This window comes from Cherax quadricarinatus, chromosome 3 (genome assembly GCF_038502225.1).
Source record: "Cherax quadricarinatus isolate ZL_2023a chromosome 3, ASM3850222v1, whole genome shotgun sequence".
NCBI lineage: Eukaryota > Metazoa > Arthropoda > Malacostraca > Decapoda > Parastacidae > Cherax > Cherax quadricarinatus.
In genome coordinates, this window is record NC_091294.1 from 26,918,694 (window position 1) to 26,931,905 (window position 13,212).

The following is a 13,212-nucleotide window of genomic DNA, read 5'->3' on the forward strand; positions in this document are numbered from 1 at the left end:
GTGACAGAAATGTTAAAAGCAGGGGGGGGAAATAGTGTTGGAGTGGTTGGTACTTTTGATTAATAAATGTATGAAAGAGGGGAAGGTACCTAGGGATTGGCAGAGAGCATGTATAGTCCCTTTATATAAAAGGAAGGGGGACAAAAGAGATTGTAAAAATTATAGAGGAATAAGTTTATTGAGTATAACAGGAAAAGTGTACGGTAGGGTTATTATCGAAAGAATTCGAGGTAAGACAGAATGTAGGATTACGGATGAGCAAGGAGGTTTCAGAGTGGGTAGGGGATGTGTAGATCAAGTGTTTACATTGAAGCATATATGTGAACAGTATTTAGATAAAGGTAGGGAAGTTTTTATTGCATTTATGGATTTAGAAAAGGCATATGATAGAGTGGATAGGGGAGCAATGTGGCAGATGTTGCAAGTATATGGAATAGGTGGTAAGTTACTAAATGCTGTAAAGAGTTTTTATGAGGATAGTGAGGCTCAGGTTAGGGTGTGTAGAAGAGAGGGAGACTACTTCCCGGTAAAAGTAGGTCTTAAACAGGGATGTGTAATGTCACCATGGTTGTTTAATATATTTATAGATGGGGTCGTAAAAGAAGCAAATGCTAGGGTGTTCAGGAGAGGGATGGGATTAAATTATGGGAAATCAAATACAAAATGGGAATTGACACAGTTACTTTTTGCTGATGATACTGTGCTTATGGGAGATTCTAAAGAAAAATTGCAAAGGTTAGTGGATGAGTTTGGGAGTGTGTGTAAAGGTAGAAAGCTGAAAGTGAACATAGAAAAGAGTAAGGTGATGAGGGTATCTAATGATTTAGATAAAGAAAAATTGGATATCAGATTGGGGAGGAGGAGTATGGAAGAAGAGAATGTTTTCAGATACTTGGGAGTTGATGTGTCGGCGGATGGATTTATGAAGGATGAGGTTAATCATAGAATTGATGAAGGAAAAAAGGTGAGTGGTGCATTGAGGTATATGTGGAGTCAAAAAACGTTATCTATGGAGGCAAAGAAGGGAATGTATGAAAGTATAGTAGTACCAACACTCTTATATGGGTGTGAAGCTTGGGTTGTGAATGCAGCAGCAAGGAGGCAGTTGGAGATGTCCTGTCTAAGGGCAATGTGTGGTGTAAATATTATGCAGAAAATTCGTTGTGTGGAAATTAGGAGAAGGTGTGGAGTTAATAAAAGTATTAGTCAGAGGGATGCAGAGGGGTTGTTGAGGTGGTTTGGTCATTTAGAGAGAATGGATGAAAGTAGAATGACACGGAGAGCATTTAAATCTGTAGGAGAAGGAAGGCGTGGTAGGGGTCGTCCTCGAAAACGTTGGAAGGAAGGGGTAAGGGAGGTTTTGTGGGCGAGGGGCTTCGACTTCCAGCAGGCGTGCATGAGCGTGTTCGATAGGAGTGAATGGAGATGAATGGTATTTGGGACCTGACAATCTGTTGGAGTGTGAGCAGGGTAATATTTAGTGAAGGGATTCAGGGAAACCGGTTATTTTTATATAGCCGGACTTGAGTCCTAGAAATGGGAAGTACAATGCCTGCACTCTAAAGGAGGGGTTTCGGGATATTAGCAGTTTGGAGGGATATGTTGTGTCTCTTTATACGTATATGCTTCTAAACTGTTGTGTTCTGAGCACCTTTGCAAAAACAGTGATTATGTGTGAGTGAGGTGAAAGTGTTGAATGATGATGAAAGTATTTTCTTTTTGGGGATTTTCTTTCTTTTTGGGTCACCCTGCCTCGGTGGGAGACGGCCGACTTGTTGGAAAAAAAAAAAAGTATGAAGTCCAAATAAGATTGTAAAACAGCTAACCACTATTCTATGTTTAGGTTTAAATATAATTAATATGTACTATTCTCTTATCTAGTTTTAATTAGTTACTAAGTATTAGGATTAGTTTGCCCGAAATGCCTCAGCATGATAGTGGCTACCTTTGTACTTAGCAAATCAAAATTGTAATTACACACTGTAATCTTTACAAAGAAATAAAATTATTATTATTATTATTAGGTATATAGGCCTAGCTGACATCAATAACGTGCAACCTCTCCTCACTTAACGATAGAGTTCCGTTCCTAAGACCACGCCATTAAACGAATTCGTAGCAAGGAGCATACTGTAATGGTAGTGAGTTTGTGTCAACCATCTTTGATATTGTTTATACAGTAGTGTACTGTATATTGAAATAAACAGAATATAGGAAATCAGTTCTAATATACGTACATTACTTAAGTATGAATACTGGTCAGAGAGCCCGTCATAAGTCCGAGGCATCAGTAAACGAGTGTGTCGTTAAGTGAGGAAAGGTTGTACTATTATAAAGAAAGCTGCTTGTTATGCTCTCAGAGCATTTCAAGCAAATTAGGTCAGTTTTGTCCCAGGATGTGACCCACACCTGTCAACTAACACCCAGGTACCTATTTTACTGATGGAGAACAGACAACTGGTGTAAGGATACATGCCCAATGTTTCTACCCTCGCCAAGAAATGAACCCAGACCCTCGCTGTGTGAAGCGAATGCTTTAACCACCAGGTCACGGTTAATTTATTCTACTGTGAGGTGTATTTATCATGTTTATGTTACGTAGCATGTTTATTACATAATTTTCAAAAAATATCATGACTGGATTAATGAAAATGTTTATACTAACATAATATACAACATTTAACCCATAAACGGTCCAAGCAGATCTACATTCACGTGCGTAGTGCTCCAAAAGTAGATCTACGTTTTTTTAAATATTTTCAATAAAAAAAAAAGGTAGATCAAAGTTTTTTTTACACGTTTTCAAATGTAAAAAACAAAAAAGAAGAGCTACTTTTTTACATACTATCAAATGTTGAAAAAACGTATATATACGTTTGGACCATTTACGGGTTAATGCACCTCAGAGTGATTATTAGGTTTTATTATTATCATTATTAATATTGAATCTTCGAGACTAATGAGACACTCTTAGTGATTTTAATGTGTACCTGCACACCAGCAGAGTCTAAGTTTACTTAGGTACAGGTACAGGTACAGGTACACAGACATATAATTAACAGAGTATGTACATATAAAATATGAAATAACTTTAAAACACTTGAAATTTTGGAAAGTTTCCAGACATAATGGAGAGACGCTGAGCTCACGGAACTCATGGAAAATGTCTTCTTTAACCCGTAAACGGTCCAAACATATATATGTATATACAGGTCTCCCTCAACATTCATGTTTTCAACTTTCGTGGGCTTCACATTCACGAATTCCCAACTGCCAAATTCCCAGCCACCAAATTCCCAGCCGCCAAATCATATTTAAGTTTCCCACCACCTGCGAGCCCCTACTACCCTCTCTCCGACCCCCGCAACTGGCAGCCAGCCTCCCACCACTCAGTGTGGTGAGTGTTTTGTTCATTATTTGCTATTAAACTACAGTATAAATAATGTAAACCCATTCATGACTGCATGTTGGAATGGCTATTCAGACAGGTATTAGACGGTGACATCATGTGTTTACTCTTGAACACTGCAAAGAATTAAACATTTCTGCTACAGCTAATAACAACAATAGTAGTAATAGTAGTAATAGTAGTAATAGTAATAGTAGTAATAGTAATAGTAGTAATAGTAGTAATAGTAATAGTAGTAATAGTAATAGTAGTAATAGTAATAGTAGTAATAGTAATAGTAATAGTAGTAATAGTAATAGTAGTAATAGTAATAGTAGTAATAGTAATAGTAGTAATAGTAATAGTAGTAATAGTAATAGTAGTAATAGTAATAGTAATAGTAGTAATAGTAATAGTAGTAATAGTAGTAATAGTAATAGTAGTAATAATAATAATAATAATAATAATAATAATAGAAGAAGGAAATTGTACAAAAATACGAGGGAGTGGTTGACACATCGTCAGTGTGACTGTTTATGCTGGAGTGAGTATTAGTCTCCCTGCTCTTCCAAACATTTCACAGTAATTCATTGTGTTTGGTGCTTGTAGATTGAGTGTGACTGGAGTGGTAGAGGCAGTGATTGAGGCAATGGTATTTAATAACATACATGTTAATAATAATACATTTTTTTTTTTTTTTTTTTTTCAACAAGTCGGTCGTCTCCCACCGAGGCAGGGTGACCCAAAAAAAAGAAAGAAAATCCCCAAAAAGAAAATACTTTCATCATCATTCAACACTTTCACCACACACACACATTATCACTGCTTTTGCAGAGGTGCTCAGAATACAACAGTTTAGAAGCATATACGTATAGAGATACACAACATATCCCTCCAAACTGCCAATATCCCAAACCCCTCCTTTAAAGTGCAGGCATTGTACTTCCCATTTCCAGGACTCAAGTCCGACTATATGAAAATAACCGGTTTCCCTGAATCCCTTCACTAAATATTACCCTGCTCACACTCCAACAGATCGTCAGGTCCCAAGTATCATTCGTCTCCATTCACTCCTATCTAACACGCTCATGCACGCTTGCTGGAAGTCCAAGCCCCTCACCCACAAAACCTCCTTTACCCCCTCTTTCCAACCCTTTCGAGGACGACCCCTACCCCTCTTTCCTTCCCCTATAGATTTATATGGTTTCCATGTCATTCTACTTTCATCCATTCTCTCTAAATGACCAAACCACCTCAACAACCCCTCTGCATCCCTCTGACTAATACTTTTATTAACTCCACACCTTCCCCTAATTTCCACACTCCGAATTTTCTGCATAATATTTACACCACACATTGCCCTTAGACAGGACATCTCCACTTCCTCCAACCGTCTCCTCGCTGCTGCATTTACCACCCAAGCTTCACATCCATATAAGAGTGTTGGTACTACTATACTTTCATACATTCCCTTCTTTGCCTCCATAGATAACGTTTTTTGACTCCACATATACCTCAACGCACCACTCACCTTTTTTCCCTCATCAATTCTATGATTAACCTCATCCTTCATAAATCCATCCGCCGACACGTCAACTCCCAAGTATCTGAAAACATTCACTTCTTCCATACTCCTCCTCCCCAATTTGATATCCAATTTTTCTTTATCTAAATCATTTGAAACCCTCATCACCTTACTCTTTTCTATGTTCACTTTCAACTTTCTACCTTTACACACATTCTCAAACTCATCCACTAACCTTTGCAATTTTTCTTTAGAATCTCCCATAAGCACAGTATCATCAGCAAAAAGTAACTGTGTCAATTCCCATTTTGAATTTGATTCCCCATAATTTAATCCCACCCCTCTCCCGAACACCCTAGCATTTACTTCTTTTACAACCCTATCTATAAATATATTAAACAACCATGGTGACATTACACATCCCTGTCTAAGACCTACTTTTACCAGGAAGTATTCTCCCTCTCTTCTACACACCCTAACCTGAGCCTCACTATCCTCATAAAAGCTCTTTACAGCATTTAGTAACTTACCACCTATTCCATATACTTGCAACATCTGCCACATTGCTCCTCTATCCACTCTATCATATGCCTTTTCTAAATCCATAAATGCAATAAAAACTTCCCTACCTTTATCTAAATACTGTTCACATATATGCTTCAATGTAAACACTTGATCTACACATCCCCTACCCACTCTGAAGCCTCCTTGCTCGTCCGCAATTCTACATTCTGTCTTACCTCTAATTCTTTCAATTATAACCCTACCATATACTTTTCCTGGTATACTCAGTAAACTTATTCCTCTATAATTTTTACAATCTCTTTTGTCCCCTTTCCCTTTATATAAAGGGACTATACATGCTCTCCGCCAATCCCTAGGTACCTTCCCCTCTTTCATACATTTATTAAACAAAAATACCAACCACTCCAACACTATATCCCCCCCTGCTTTTAACATTTCTGTCATGATCCCATCAGTTCCAGCTGCTTTACCCCCTTTCATTCTACGTAATAATAATACATGTTATTAATAATAACATGTACTATTATCATTTATAACATATATGTTATTAAATACCACTGCCTCAACCGCTGAATTATTGTGAAATGTTTGGAAGAGCAGGGAGACTAATGCTCACTCCAGCATAAACGAAGTCACACTGACGATATGTCAACCACTCCCTCGTATTTTTGTACAATTTCCTTCTTCAATTATATCGTATTTATTATTATTATTACTATTGTTATTATTAGCAATAGCAGAAATGTTCGATTCTTTGCTGTGTTCAAGAGTAAACACATGATGTCACCGTCTAATACCTTTCCTAATAGCCATTCCAATATGCAGTCATGAATGGGTTTACATTATTTATACTGTAGTTTAATAGCAAATAATGAACAAACAAAACACTCACCACACTGAGTGGTGGGAGGGCTGGCTGCCAGTTGCGGGGGTTGGAGGGAGGATAGTAGGGACTCGCAGTGGTGGAGGCATTTGTGGAGTCTGTGGTATTTAATAACATACATGTTATTAACATACATGTTATTAAATAACATACGTTATTAAAGCATAACATGTATATATTTAGTACAATTTACGACGTTTTCATGTATTTTATGATTATTCATGGTTCAACAAGTTAAGGAAGCAGTATTGTAATATATTTCCCTACAATATATTGGGGCACCAAACATTCACGGTTTTTCAACATTCACGAGGCTCTTGATCCCCTAACCCTCGCGAATGTTGAGGGAGACCTGTATATACAGTGGACCCCTGCCTTACGATATTAATCTGTTCCTGGGAGCTCATCATAAGCCGAAATTATCGTAAGGCGAATTAATTTTCCCCCATAAGAAATAATGGAAATCAAATTAATCCATGCAAGACACCCCAAAGTTCGAAAAAAAAAAAATTTACCACATGAAATATTAATTTTAATACACACAAACTGAAGAAGACATGCACAATTACTACTCTACTAAGAATAGAATACATGACTTACCTTTACTGAAGATGTGGTGATGATTGATGGGATGGGAGGAGGGGAGTGTGTGGAAGTTGTTATTGTTTAGAAGGGGAATCCCCTTCCATTAGGACTTGAGGTAGCAAGTCCTTTTCTGGGGTTACTTCCCTTCTTTTAATGCCACTAGGACCAGCTTGAGAGTCACTGGACCTCTGTCGCACAACAATCTGTCCATAGAAGTCTGTACTTCCCGTTCCTTTAAGATTTGCCTAAAATAGGCCACAACATTGTCATTGTAATAGTCACCAGCATGGCTTGCAATAGCTGTGTTAGGGTGATTTTCATCCATAAAGGTTTGCAGTTCAACTCACTTTGCACACATTTCTTTAATCTTTGAAGTAGGCACAATGGATTCCACAACTGGCATAGGCTTCTCAGGGTTAGCCCCAAACCCTTCAAAATCTTTCTTAATTTCCATACTAATTCTCACCCTTTTTACCACAGGATTAGCACTAGAAGCTTTCTTGGGGCCCATGGTGACTTATTGTGCAGTTACAAGCACAAAAAACACTGGGATAAGGTGAAATGTATCGAATGTATGCATGGATGCAACCGCACTGGCTGGCTTTTACGGGGCAGCTGAGGCCACACGTGGGACGCGTCCCAGACGAATCACGTAAGGCGAGTTTTTAATCATGAGGCGAGGCAAAATTTTTACATTCAAATGCTTTGTATGGCGGATTTAACTTAAGACGATGCGTTCGTGAGGCAGGGGTCCACTGTACGTTCTTACCACTAGTGCCCCAAACATATATGAAAGTTTTATTTTTCCTGCCTTCAAATATGGCACGATTGGCCTGAGATACCATGTCAGCATAGAATGGGTCATAACACTCAGTGTGCACCGAGTGGTCCGGGTAACCCTGGAATACATGGCACCAGAGGAGCTGGTAGGCGAGGATATGGTCAAGGTGGGAGGTCTCCTAGCTACTTGAGAATAAGGAACATGAAGAAGATTCCCCTGAAGGCAGAGTTGAGACAGAGCCATAATATAAGTAAGGCTTTCGCTCTCCTTAAGACAACGGATTTTACATTCATTAAGATAGACCTGACATCGGCAGGAAAAAGAAGGACGAGTTTCATTGCAATCAAGACAAGTGGGAGAAAGACTGCAAGATGTATCGGCATGATCCATGGCACCACAGACCAGGCACTCAGCCGCAGACCTGCAATATTTAGCGGGATGTTCGAAGTGCCAATAACTTTGACACTGTTGGGGGTGTAGGGACTACTTTATGGACCCCTAGGCCATGTCCCACAATATAAACGGAGGACGGAAGTTCACGGCAGTCTAAGGTTAAGCGGGCGATGTTACTGGGAAAGCACTTCTACCCGCAAGTGGGCACGCAGGACATATGTATCCACTTTGAGAATTGAAAGGTCCTGAAGGGCTAATTGCTTTAAAATATAGTCACCGCAAGAAAGAAAACCAAACTGTACAATGGTACGCGGTAAGAGTACCATACTACTGCAAAAATTGAGAGTAGCATGCTTGTGAACTGTGATAGGAATGTTATCAATAGAAGTAAGATGGGAAAGATCATGAGCTTGATCTGCATTCCGAACTGTAACGATGCGCGCATCCCTCTGAAGAGCGCAAAAAGATATATTTTGGCCAACATGTTGTAAAAGAGCTTTACCAATACAGTGGACCCCCGACTAATGATGAGCTCCCAACTCGACCAATTATGTAAGTGTATTTTTGTAAGTGCTTTTGTAGGTGTACTTTTGGGGTCTGAAATGGACTAATCTAATTCACAATATTCCTTATGGGAACAAATTCAGTCTATAACGGCACCCGAACAGACTTCTGGATTGAAATAATATCATTAGTCGGGGGTCCACTGTACTATGGTCTGAAAGATAATCAGTTGGGGATGTCGGTTGTAGGGAAAAGAATTTGGTCCACTATGTACTTGTAAATATGGTGCATAAAGTAGGTGTCATATAGGTCTTTTCTGGGTGGAATGAGCAGAAATCGAAGGACCATCATCAGCAAAGGGTCTGGAACATTTAGGCATAGGAAAGCGAGCGGCCCAACTGAGGCAGGTGGGCGATCCAAAATTGTTGCATCCTATGTAGGGAAGCCGAACGCAAAGTTAAAGACATGTAAAGGGCAGAGGCACTAGAAGTAACTGGAAAAGCATCAGCACCGGGAGTAGGTGATGAAGCGTCACCAGCAGAATGTACAGGGGTACGGGAAAAGTCTGGAGAATGGTCCAATAATGAACCCAGGTGAGAGCAGGATGCGGTAACAAAAAGGGGCCTGGGAGGAGGAGGGGGATCATGGAATGAAAACTCCATGATGGTGGCACTTTAAGAAAAAAAAAAAAGAAAAAAAAAAGAAAGACAGTAGAGGGACAGTTGCTAGAAGGCATGGAAGGGCTGTAAGTTCTTCCCTTCATACAAGAGGACCTTGAAACTGCCAGCAGCGCAGATGCAGTGTGGAACCCGTGCCATACCCAACCCTTCACAACAATAAACCAGCACTCCAGGATAGCAACCTCACATCCACTGAGCCACCTCGGCATATAAAAGAGAGGATGGTAGGACACCCACCATAAAGCATACCTCCTTTGGCTGCCACCTCCCAGAACTGACAGGCAGTCTCCAGAGATACACCAATCACCTGCAAGACACCCTGCCCTACCTCCTGGAAATCCAGGCAGAGAGCAGGGTACCTCCAGACGATACAGATTCCACGGCAAACTACACCACTCCCAAGGGACCCCATTGAGCGAGATGAACCCCATCACACTTCCCCATACCTAGCCATTCCGTAGTCTCTGGGGAGGGCCCCAGAAGAGGCTACAAATGGAATGAGAAAAAGAGACAGTTGGGAGGGGGGAGAGGAAAGGGAAAAGGGGGGATGGGGAGGATGGGATAAGGAATGGGGGATTGGGGGCAACTAGGTTCAGTCTGAGGAAGAAGATCAAAAGGTTTAATTCCTCAGACCAAAAGCCTCCCCTTAAAGAGGACATTCCCCATGAGCTCCGTGAGCACAGCGTCTCTCCATTATGTCTGGAAACTTTCCAAAATTTCAAGTGTTTTAAAGTTATTTCATATTTTATATGTACTCTAATAATTATACTTTTGTGTACCTGTACCTAAGTAAACTTACAAACTGTGCTGGTGTGCAGGTACACATTAAAATCACTAAGAGTGTCTTATTAGTCTCGAAAATTTGATATTAATAATGATAATAATAAAACAAAATATATATATATATATATATATATATATATATATATATATATATATATATATATATATATATATATATATATATATATATATATATATATATATATATATATATATATATTTATTTATTTTTGTTTTTTAACAAGTCAGCCGTCTCTCACCGAGGCAGGGTGACCCAAAAAGAAAATACTTTCATCATCATTCAACACTTTCACCTCACTCACACAATCACTGTTTTTTCAGAGGTGCTCAGAACACAGCAGTTTAGAAGCATATACATATAAAGAGACACAACATATCCCTCCAAACTGCTAATATCCCGAAACCCCTCCTTTAGAGTGCAGGCATTGTACTTCCCATTTCCAGGACTCAAGTCCGGCTATATAAAAATAACCGGTTTCCCTGAATCCCTTCACTAAATATTACCCTGCTCACACTCCAACAGATCGTCAGGTCCCAAATACCATTCATCTCCATTCACTCCTATCGAACATGCTCATGCATGTCTGTTGGAAGCCCAAGCCCCTCGCCCACAAAACCTCCCTTACCCCTTCCTTCCAACCTTTTCGAGGACGACCCCTACCCCGCTTTCCTTCCCCTACAGATTTAAATGCTCTCCATATCATTCCATATTGATCCATTCTCTCTAAATGACCAAACCACCTCAACGACCCCTCTTCAGCCCTCGTGACTAATACTTTTATTAACTCCACACCTTCTCCAAATTTCCACACTGAATTTTCTGCATAATATTTACACCACACATTGCCCTTAGACAGGACATCTTCACTGCCTCCAACCACCTCCTTGCTGCTGCATTCACAACCCAAGCTTCACACCCATATAAGAGTGTTGGTACTACTATATTTTCATACATTCCCTTCTTTGCCTCCATAGATAACATTTTTTGTCTCCACATATACCTCAACGCACCACTCACCTTTTTTCCCTCATCAATTCTATGATTAACCTCATCCTTCATAAATCCATCCGCCAACACATCAACTCCCAAGTATCTGAAAACATTCACTGAAATAAATCTTTCCAGATTTGTGGAGAAACATCACCCTGACAAGGCTGTTGCAAGAAATGTTGGCAACATGTACAGTGACAAAGTCTTGGCCCATTTTAGGGAAGTGTTAAAGAGACGCCAGAAACAGAGCTCTCTGGACAGTTATTTTGCGAGACAGGACTCCACTGACTCTCAAGATGGTCCTAGTGGCATTAAGAAACAGAGAAGAGAAGTAACCCCAGAAAAGCAATTGGTACCCGAGGTGTTGATGGAAGGGGATTCCCCTTCCAAACTGTAAATAATCCAATCTCTCTCCTCCTCCAGTCTTCCATACACTAAGAAGAATCGCCAATAAAGGTAAGTGTTATGCTGTTAATGTTTCATTCATCATGTCCCATTGTATTGTTTATGTATTACATCTATATTTCATGTAAAAAATTTTTTTGTTTTAATACTTCTGGGTGTCAGGAACGGATTAATTGTATTTACATTATTTCTTATGGGGAAAATTGATTCGAAAATCATAGATTTCGATAATAGTAACACCTCCAGGAACGGATTAATTACGATAAACGAGGGACCACTGTATTCTGTTTATTTCAATATACAGTAAACTACTGTATAAACATTTAAAAATATACCAGAAATGTTATAAATGGTGCAAAGGTGACATTAAAACAATATCAAAGATGGTTGACACAAACTCACTTCGTACCATTATAGTATGCTCCTTAGCGACGAATTCATTTAATAATGTGGTCTTAGGAATGGAACTCCATCGTTAAGTAAGGAGAGGCTGTACGTTATTTATGTCAGCTAGGCCTGTATACCTTGTACATGTGCTTGTAGAAATAGAGATATTATTATATAGATGTTTTTCCAGTCGTCTTGTTGGAAAGAATAACATTTTCTCTAGTTCAACACCAAAGAAAATGTGTACACAATAGTATTACTTGGGGTAACTGTAGAAAATTATTCTTTTCGTATGCCTTCCCTCAGAGCGTCATTCCTTCTAAAAATTAATTTGCATGAGAATGGGAGTGTTGCTCTTTATTCTACTGTACCATCATGGAGACAACTTGTACACAATGTAAGGTGTTTGTATTATAGTATAGCTTCACAAACACGGAAGTAAGTCACTGACTTTTTTGGATTATTCTAGGTAATGTACACATATGCTGCTATGTAAGATAATCTACCTATCTGTATTTATGTGTATCCCGTATCTGAATAAAAACTTACTCACTCGCAAACATGGAAATGAACGTGTATCAGCCATAACAAGACACGTTTGTCTGCTTGTTTACATACTCTGCGTCTCTGTCCTTTCTCTTTTACTCATTCTCTCTCTCTCCTCTCACCCTAATTAAGACTAGATATTTTAAGGTAAGTAATGGGTGTACTGCATATGCATATCATTGCTCAAGGGTGCTTTAAATGTATATTACATGAGGGTGGGGCAGCCATACCTACCACACTTACCATAACTACCAGACCTGACCTCTTAAAATAAATACTACTGTACGTTAGTAGTATACAGTGGACCCTCGGTTATCAGCCGTAATCCGTTCCAGAAGTTCAGCCTAAAACCGAAATGGCCTAAAACCAAAATAATATTTCCCATAAAAATTAATGTAAATACAATTAATCCGTTCCAGATAAAAATATTCGCAAAAAAATATTTTTTTTTTAACAATCAAATCAGTATTACATACCTGTATTGAAGACTAATGCTGGCTTCTGGAATGCCTGCTACACTCCCTGCATCCCTGTACACTCCCTGCATGCCAGCTACACTCCCTGCATGCCAGCTACACTCCCTGCATGCCTGCTACACTCCCTGCATGCCTGCTACACTCCCTGCATGCCTGCTACACTCCCTGCATGCCTGCTACACTCCCTGCATGCCTGCTACACTCCCTGCATGCCTGCTACACTCCCTGCATGCCTGCTACACTCCCTGCATGCCTGCTACACTCCCTGCATGCCTGCTACACTCCCTGCATGCCTGCTACACTCCCTGCATGCCTGCTACACTCCCTGCATGCCTGCTA

General features: G+C 39.6%; 1 long non-coding RNA gene across 1 annotated transcript in view; it reads left to right on the plus strand.

Annotated features, from left to right (window-relative positions):
* The window catches only part of LOC138853561 (uncharacterized), a 184,968-nt gene that overhangs the window by 228 nt on the left and 171,528 nt on the right, over positions 1-13,212 (plus strand). The window lies entirely within an intron of this gene.